The sequence below is a fragment of the Hyposmocoma kahamanoa genome, unplaced genomic scaffold (genome assembly GCF_003589595.1).
Source record: "Hyposmocoma kahamanoa isolate Upper Pololo Valley unplaced genomic scaffold, ASM358959v1 87, whole genome shotgun sequence".
Lineage (NCBI taxonomy): Eukaryota > Metazoa > Arthropoda > Insecta > Lepidoptera > Cosmopterigidae > Hyposmocoma > Hyposmocoma kahamanoa.
The window spans coordinates 10382815-10392128 of record NW_020654422.1 but is presented as its reverse complement, the minus strand read 5'-3'; the positions used below and the strand labels follow the sequence as shown (position 1 = coordinate 10392128).

The following is a 9314-nucleotide window of genomic DNA, read 5'->3' as shown; positions in this document are numbered from 1 at the left end:
AAAAATAAAAACGACACTTTTCCCTACAAAAGGTCCAGAGTGAATCTCAGATCACTACTCAATCACTACGACACGAGTCCGAAATAGAGGTGGGTGATAAATAACGTCACGATGAAAAAAATCACGATGATCCGTCGTCAAACAGAATCATAGAGGTGGGTGATAAATAACGTCACGATAAAAAAATCACGATGATCCGCCGGCAAACAGTATCACCGTGACTCGTTCCGAAGGAACGACGTTCCAAAGTCACATAGGTGTTCCTCCGTTCCAATAGCTATCCCCGTCACTCACATCACGACGTACGTATTTGATACATTGTGACTGAGCGCGCCACTCGTTGTAATTCTTTTCAAATCGGGCCATTTCGGCGATGGGAGTGAATGAAATAGGATGACTTTCTTTGCTCACTCACAAGGTTCGTAGGTGCTTATTACTACTAGAAAAGGCGGATGAAAAAATCTGCAGAAGTTATTATAAACCTATTTATGAACAAAGTAAAATATTTTTGCATATTTGTTTTATTATAGGAAGAATTGGTATTTTATATTTATGTACTACTTGGTACTTGGTGTAACGGGCTAGTGTCCGCAACTCGACGTCAAGGCGCCTATTTTGCGTGTATATATTAATATATGCCTATTGTATATTAATATATATATTTTGTATATTTATGTATAATCTACTTTGTGTATTCTACTAGAAATATAATTACATTACACTTTATTGCTATTTTTAACAATCCAAAGATTCGTATTAAATAAGTAACAAACAAAATTACATTAAAAAGAAAATCAACTTTTTGAATGGAATTGAAACTTATTACAAAGGGAGCAAAAACTTAAATCATTTTATAAAAAACGGCTATAAGTATTAGAAAGAAGCCGCTGGCTGAAACCGTACATCGTGATGTAAGTTATAGGGGTGACAAGGTCGCGGAAGTAACAGTCGTGACAAAATCACGATGATTTATCACTGTGATTTTTTTGGAACCGGAACGACAGTCACGGCGATAGAAATGTAACGCTATTCCCCAAGTCTACAAGCGCCTGGCGAGCGACTCGTGAACAGTCCTATCTGCGCGCACAAGACATATTTTTGCTTACGCAAATTTCTTATGAGTCGAGTCACGCAAGCACGCGAAAAACTTAAGTGAAAGACTCGTGCACGTGCATTAGTGGTTTTTAATGTTGTAATAATTCAGTGTTTCGTATGTAATAAAAAAAAACTATATGAAAAACGAGATTTATGAATCATTCAGGATTTTTTTGGAAATCATTATTTCGAACAGTGAAAAAACCTTTAACAACCACACCACCATCATTTCTTGTAGGCGCGCTTTCCTTCAGTAACTTCAAGTTTTGACAGATGTCACCATAAACGGAAAAATAAAGGAAAAATTTGCGGAAAGTATTTATTTTTCTAAAAATATGATTTTTCCATGACCCAACATTCATCACTCTGAACTGAGAAAAAAAAAATGAGTTTTCTGAATGTCAACTCTACTCAATGCGCAAGTCAGGATTTGAGCAGACTTGAGTACGATTTGAAGCACTGGAAATCATACTCAAGTCCTTGCCATTAGGGTGGTATTTCCAGTGTTTGACAGCATACTCAAGTCAGGACTGAGTATAATTTAAAGCACTAGAAATCATACTCAAGTCCTTGCTATTAGGGTCGTATTTTCAGTGCTTGAAATCATACTCAAGTCCGACCGAAATACGACCCTTAGTAGTGCAGTCCATTTGCAGTTGGTGGAGGTATTTTTAAAAACAATTTTCTTACTTTTTGTCATGCAAATAGCTACAAAGACACAGAGGTGACAGAAACATTTATTTTCACGTGTTTGTAAAGGTGTTAAAAAAATCAGTTTCTTTATAAATATTCCTTTTCGTTTTAAAACTTTAAGATTTTTTGTTTTTCATTAATTATCTTACGTTATGTTGTCTTTAATTTGATTGTGCACCATAAATTACAAAAATAGCGTGTATCGAAACGTTGAGAAATGTCAGGTTCAAAAAGTTTATTCTACTTTCAGTGAATTTAGTGAAAAATTATTACTGTGCTTTTTGTGAATTATTACTGACCTAGCAAATTGTTCCTATCTACCGACCCGAGAGACAGGGTTTTCCGGAGTAACTACGGGCTCGACGGCAAGACCAGGGTACAGCGGGCGTCCAGGCCAAGCCCTCCGCCAGTTAAACGTCTTCACGGGCGTCTCTGGCGGACCCGGACTTGGGTTATGGACTCTCCGGGGCTTGTGGTTAGCTGCAGCGATGAACACGTTCGTCTGCCCCGTTTGTCCCGCGCGCAGCTAGTGCGTCTTAGTAGCGGTCTAGTTGAGGGCCTGAGGCGAGGAGACGCGCGGGCCACGTGAGTTGCCCTTTAAGTCGGTGGCTATGTCCGGACATTGTCGCAGGACACTGCCACTTGGGATCTCCGGCACTAGCCCGGAGAACTGGTAGAGGATGAGCTAGCCATCTTCTGGTCCCTCTGGCCGCGTAAGAATCTGGGAACTGGAGAGACGCCGTTCGTCGGCGTCGGGAAGTGAGAGTGCCTTACAGCTTCGCCACCAATGAGGAGATTTGGTAGTCGACTAAGAGTCGGCGGCTCAGCGGTGGCAACCATTAGTTGCACAGGGCGCGGCGGGAAGTGAGTGTGCCTGCAGCCACGGTACTATAATCGAGGGCTGTAGCTCAGATGCATTGCGAGAGGTATTTCTATAAACTCAAACTATAATAATCTTCAATTTTGTACTTTATTTCACTTTTTTACATAATTTTGGCGTAGGGTTACGAAACAATGATCTTAATATGATATGTCAAGATCCTTGTTTTCTTAGCGTTCCAAATACAAACTATAAACACTACCTATGTTCAGCCAGCAATCTTACTCAAAGAGTACAGCCTAGTCTACAGTACCTATTTATCGGATGAAGTCCGTGCAAACGTGCTGATCCAGAGCTAGGACCTGACTTAGATGGTCCCTGCGCAAGCTCGCTCGCACGGGTCATAGTGCTCTTCCCGCATATCCAAGAGGTTGATAGGGAGGCACAGAGTGTTATTTTACTTTAGTTGCGGACATTCTCGTTTTATGTTCGATTTCAATAGGTTGAATTCTAATAAATTATACAAAGAAATACCCGTTTAGATATTCATTTTTTTTTTAATTTAAAATAAGTGAGCATTTGACTTCCATCTTACCTGATGGAAAGTGACAATGAGGTCGAGGATGTAGCATGCACAATAATACTTATTCACTCTCGCCAAGTATAGCGTTCGGCAGGGAATTCCACTCCCTAGCCGCTCGCCATACAAATGTGGAAGCGAAACGCTTCGTGCGAATCCGGGGAAATTCCACAACATAGAGGTGGAAGCCGCACCCACGCCTAGTCTCCCGATTCCCGCCCGCCGAATTCCATCGCACACCTCCGTGATATATCCTGTAGAATACCGATAACCGACGCCATCCCATAATTGGCAGCAGTACTCCATATACGACCGGACTTGTGCTTGGTACAATTGAAGCAACTGTTTTGGTGTGAAGTATCGCCTCACCTTGGAAAGGATGCCAAGCTTCTTGGCTGCATTTTTGGCCATGGATTCAATGTAACTGCCGAAGTTCAGACTGGACGACAGGTACATTCCAAGTAGGTGAAGACGGTCGGCTATCGGTATGTATATATCACGAATACTCGGAGTCAGGTGAAAGGGACTCCGTTTAGTGGAGATAAGACACGCATGCGTTTTGGTAGCATTAAATTTGACAAGATTGGCATCGCTCCAATCGGAGACTGCCTTAAGTGTCAAATTCAAACGACTAACCATGGACTTTCGACAAGACTGGATTTCTTCTCCACTGACCCTTGCATTGGTCAAGTACCTGTCCACAACTGTGCTGTCATCAGCATACCCAAAGGTACTGAAATATCGTTTGTATGCAGCAGAAAGAGGATTGCGGACAGTACAGAACCCTGAGGAACTTCGGCATCTATCGCCCGATGTTCGGAAGCGTAGCCTTCTAAGATCACTCGAATCGAACGTTCACTCAAGAAATCCGAAATCCAATTGCAAAGGTCAGAGGGAAGCCCATAAGAGGAAAGCTTGCTTAAAAGGCTTGCGTGCCAGAACCTGTCAAAAGTCTTACAAATGTTTAAAGACACTTCACTGGGTCCGCCATACTCTTCTATAGCCTCTCTCCATAAGTGAAAGGCATACATAAGAAGATCCCCAGTAGATCGCCCTCTTCAGAATCCGTACTGGCGAGCACTGAGGAGACGTTGTCTTCAAGCTATGACAGGAGACTGTTGTTAAGTACACATTCCATAGTCTTGCAGAGTATGGAAGTGACTGAGATAGGTCTATAGTTGACAGGGTCAGCTCTGCTTCCTTTTTTAGGCACTGGTTGCACATTTGCAAGCTTCCACGACCTGGGAACTACACCAGTCACAAGCGAGAGGCGATACCGGCGTGTGAGAATAGGAGACAACTCAGACGCACAGTTACGCAGGACTATTGTTGGAATTCCGTCTGGCCCGCTAGCTTTATGTACGTCTAGACTTCACAGAGTTCTGAGTACCTCTTTTTGGCGTATGCTAACTGGCGCCATAGTGCATCCAGTCTAAGGTAAAGAAGGCGGTAGGTATCCTGCGGCATCCAGACGCGAACTCTCTGCAAAGAGTAAGGCGAAGAGAATCGCCTTCTCTTTCCGCAGTATGAGCCAGCGAGCCGTCTGGCCTCAATAGAGATGGTAATGAGTGGCTACTAAAGTTTTTTCGACCGCTTTGGCCAGGGACCAAAAGGACTTGCTGCCCGCGGGAAAAGAGGCAAGCTTCGCCCTATGCGGCGCACATGGTCGAACATGGCCCTGCGTAACACACTTTTGCTCTTCTTGGCGGCTTTATTTAAGGTTTTCTTCAGATTCCGAGTATTCGGAGCTTTGCGTAGTCGAGCAGTCTTCATGTGCTTCCAAAGGCCGGTTCTGTTTAGACGCACTGCTGTTGACGCCGCTTCCTGTCTGATGAACAGTGGGAGGGGTCGCAGGTCCAGCATCGCTTCGAGGGCCGCAGTTGGAGTTGTCCTCATGCAACCGGTCGTCGCCATGCAAGCGAGTCTTTGTAATTTGTTCAGCTTGTCAGGTGCGGTCGCCAATTTGGTTCGTAGCCACCATACTATCGCGCCGTAATTGATGTTCCCATCCTTTTCCCGGAAATTCTCAGGAAAGTTCGGATGTCTCCCATCCCCGACACGCACTCGTCACCTGAACGTAGCTGAGGTAACCCTTGTCAGTTGGTCATCTGATCTGCGTTTCGGTGAGGAACAGCAGCTGCGGTTTATCGGTTTCCAGGTGGTGGTGGACCGCTTCGATATTTGAGTGCAGCCCTTTGATGTCGGTGACGTGCACTTTTAATGGGAGGACGTGCAACAGCTGTGAAAAATGAATTTCTTTTGTGTGACTCATAATTATAAGTTGGAGAAGCGAATAGGCAGGAGGAAGGCAGTTGTAGGAGGCATTGCGTCGTCCAACCAAGCAGCAAACTCACACTGCCACACGAGTGTATAATCGGTTTGGAGACCGTGGGGACGCCTGAACCCCCCCGGAGATGGCCACCTGGTCCTTCCCTCCGGTCGCCAACCGGCAAGGTGGAGCATTCTGGGATTTTTCGTTGGGTGGCGGGGCAGCCTTTCACGGGTGGCTTTCCCGCTACTTGGGCCCCCAACTTCCCACCGTCGGCCAGAGGTGCACCGTTCTTCAGATCCCGCTAGCATCCAGAACCGAGTGCTCAGTGTGGCAGTACAACTAGCTACTACTCGTCGTTGGATGCAATACAACTGTTCAGACCCGACTTCCTAATGGCAACTCTCGAACACGAGCCGGAACACGGATAAATCATTTGGCGACTCGACTGTGTCGGGAGGGTGTTTACCAGACACGGCCGAAGCCTACCACCGATAGTTGTTGCTCTTTAGCACCGCTCAGGGGTCACTTGTAGGGTCTCGAGGGTAAACCTACGGAAGCGAGCAACATCAACCCCCAATTTACTTTTATTATGGAGATATAATTTTTTTTTCGAAAGGTGAAGTTCAGTTAACTTCAAGAAAAATCGTTTTGCCTGTATTTCCCGAAATATGTGAAACTTCCCTTTGGAAAAAATAGAAATTGACTATCTATTTAAACTTTATTAAATGTGAAAATCATAAGTCCTCAAGCGCACAAAAAAGCGAGAAAAGAAATATTTTGTTAATTTTAAAATATATTTATATAAAATTAACCGCACTAAATTAATTTTTTTTTTACATTCAAAATATACTACATTAATGTACCTATCGAATAAAGAAAAAGTAAACGTTTATCTCGGGAGATCTCGGAGATACCGCGTTTAGAAACGGTTGTTAAGGATTTCCATGGAAATAGGGTTCTCACAAAATGTAAAAATTTTTACCCGACTACGTGAATCAATGGATTAACACATAACCATGTGTTAAAACAACAACAACAACAGCAACAATAATATATTTATTTCGAATATGAATAGAGTAGATACAAAGATGTGAACTTATTTTAGTGTTAGTAAATATAAAATTTTATTCATACATGTGGGAGCTTTGGTAGCCCACAACAATTCAAATTTCTTTATGAGGTTCGGATAACATAGTCCATATGGTACATTAATTGAATGTTTACATTTTTAAGTTACATTGGTAAAATTTAAAATCAAGTTAAATAAATTAAATTGAAGAAATTATGTCAAAAATAATTTAAAACTATGTACGTTATATAATATTGGCATATTTTGTTATAATATTCACGTATGTGCATTACGTTGTGTGAATAAAGATAAATTATCCTGGCAAATGCTGAAAGCTCATTTTTCTCATCGGATTGCAGAATGATTTCGTCTGTTGCGAGCGTGATATCAGCAGCTTCAATACAAATGTCTTCTGATGGGTCATGATAGTAACGAACATTTTCCGTGGTCACTCTTAGAAGGCGAAGAACACGGCGGGTAATCTTCAAAGAAGATTTTTGGGCATTATGCCATTGGAGGAGCGAATTAGAACATGACTTTCTTTTTTTTAATTATTCAAAATGGCCGTCGCTGCCATTTGTTTTTGTCTTTGACATCGACATTTTAACTCTGGTTTATTATGATTTCATTATGGTACATAGTTGTCTATGACTTCATTACTGGTTTATCCTTGATCCTTATCCTCTCAGCTAAACCAGTAATTTGGTGTGCCGTGTGGTAATTATCACCATGTACAAAAAGTGTTGCATAGAAAACTGCGAGTAAACGACAGGACGTTAAATTGCATCGGTTTCCCGTCTGAGATAGGACTCCAAAAGTGGTTACAATGCATTGGTAGTATTCAACTTCGCAGCCATAATTTACAGAGACTACGTAGGATAGGTGTTTGTAATAAACATTTTGAAAAGAGGTTCATTACTGCCACATTGCGTTTACGTTATGGTGCTTATCCAACTTTATTTTCGGAAAACAAAATAACAAGTGGCTTGCCTGCAGAAGTTTCCGAAAACATTGGTAAGTAAACACTTTACTATAACATATTACCTTTATTACTAACTTTATTATACTAATACGCTGCTCACTAATGCCGTTATTAAATCTTAATTAATGAATTAACTTAATTAATACCGTTAATTAACAGTACGTTAGTCGTTGGTACGGAACTCAATAAACTTGTACTTTGCAAAATGTACTAAAATCTGTTTTAAATTTTATTTGTTTATTAGTCATAACTTGTATAAACATGTAGCATGTTATCTTTTCTTAATCTAAAACTCTGTACTTTTAGGTAATTAAAAGAATGTAAATAAACAAGAGCTATCGAGAAAAGTTGACATCTTCATTAATGATTGCTCTTTACAATATTGAGGTATAAACCCGCGACAAACAATAGGATAACACAAATACAAAGAAACAACACAAATCGAGCATTTTCAATTATCTGACCCATCTGCAGTATAAAATATTTATTTCTTGTTCTAATGAGGCTTAAGTACACCCTACTGTGACTATATCACACTCATGGGGAAGCTCATAAACAAACCCAATAGCACTCCCTTGGTCAGAGTTATATTATAATAAACTCTTTATACAGTCTACTGCAAAATATTAGCTATTGTATGATTTAATTTTTGTTATTTAATTATGTATGTGAAGTATATAATATTGAAAAGATTTATCTCCTTAATAACCTGATAAATAAAATTGTCGGTTTTAATGTGTGAAGCTCACTTCTGAATAACAATCATAATTCTTTATTTAAATTTCTGTACAAGAACGTTGAAAACTGAAACTGAAAATCATCTTAAAATCACGTGATTTTACTTGTCCATTGATTAGGTACATCTTTAGCCTGAAGATTGAACGTTCTCAGTGCTGAAAAAGATATTAAATGGAGTTGAGTCATTGATCATTTGCATTACAGGTTTGGTGCAGATTTGTCCGGTCTTACCTAACACTTCATGCAGATGGAGAGCAGACCACGAGGAAAGCGTGTCCAAGGTATGTTATTATTTTTAATTCATTTGATTAAATGATTTTTAGCCTCCTCTAATCATTAGGCTACTACGGCTTTTTATCCAAACTAACCAGTTTATTTACTTTAATTTTTTTAATTTCAGAATCGGAAAGTGTACTTACCAGGGAAATTGGACCCTCGACTCCCAAACGAAACAAAAATATTAGAAAACGTTTGTTTCACAGTATGAATACCCTGACACCTAAATGTAGAAAAATTTATAAAATGTATCGACTGTCCAAGAAGCAGTTAGATTTTAATAAAAGAGCAAAAAGGGCAGTTATGTTTAATGAACGCGATGTTTTGAATAAATTAACTTCCAAAATGAGTCCAGTTGCAAAAAAAATATTTTGGATGCAAATCAAGCAATATGCAAAGAAAATTAAAGGACAAAGATTTTCAAACGAAAAAAAAATGATTGCTTTATCAATTCTCAAACAGAGTCCAAAATGTTACAGTTCTTACAAAGAATATTTATTTTGCCGTCTAAAAATACCCTCAACAAAATGATCTCGAAGTTGAAAGTTCTTCCTGGAATAAATAAACAAATTTTTGACACGACAAGAGGTAAATTTTTTAAACTATCTTATATTTTATGTTTGTTAGCGAAGACGGCTGGATTACTTACTTTTTTGATGTTAGTAATCCGGACTATGAAGCTATAGGTCCCTGGATCGGATCCTGCTATGATGTGAGTCGTGGAAGTAATTTATATTAATATCTGTTGTCTGCGCCCATAGTACCTAGCTTTTCTTAGTTTACGACTAG

General features: G+C 40.2%; 1 long non-coding RNA gene across 1 annotated transcript; it reads left to right on the top strand.

Moving 5' to 3' along the window:
* Positions 1–2359: 2359 nt before the first annotated feature.
* LOC113235436 lies at positions 2360–8822 on the top strand. The gene is made up of 4 exons (XR_003310862.1): positions 2360–2714; positions 7396–7543; positions 8454–8530; positions 8650–8822. It is a non-coding gene; the product is annotated as an uncharacterized LOC113235436 (long non-coding RNA).
* The last annotated feature ends 492 nt before the right edge of the window (positions 8823–9314 follow it).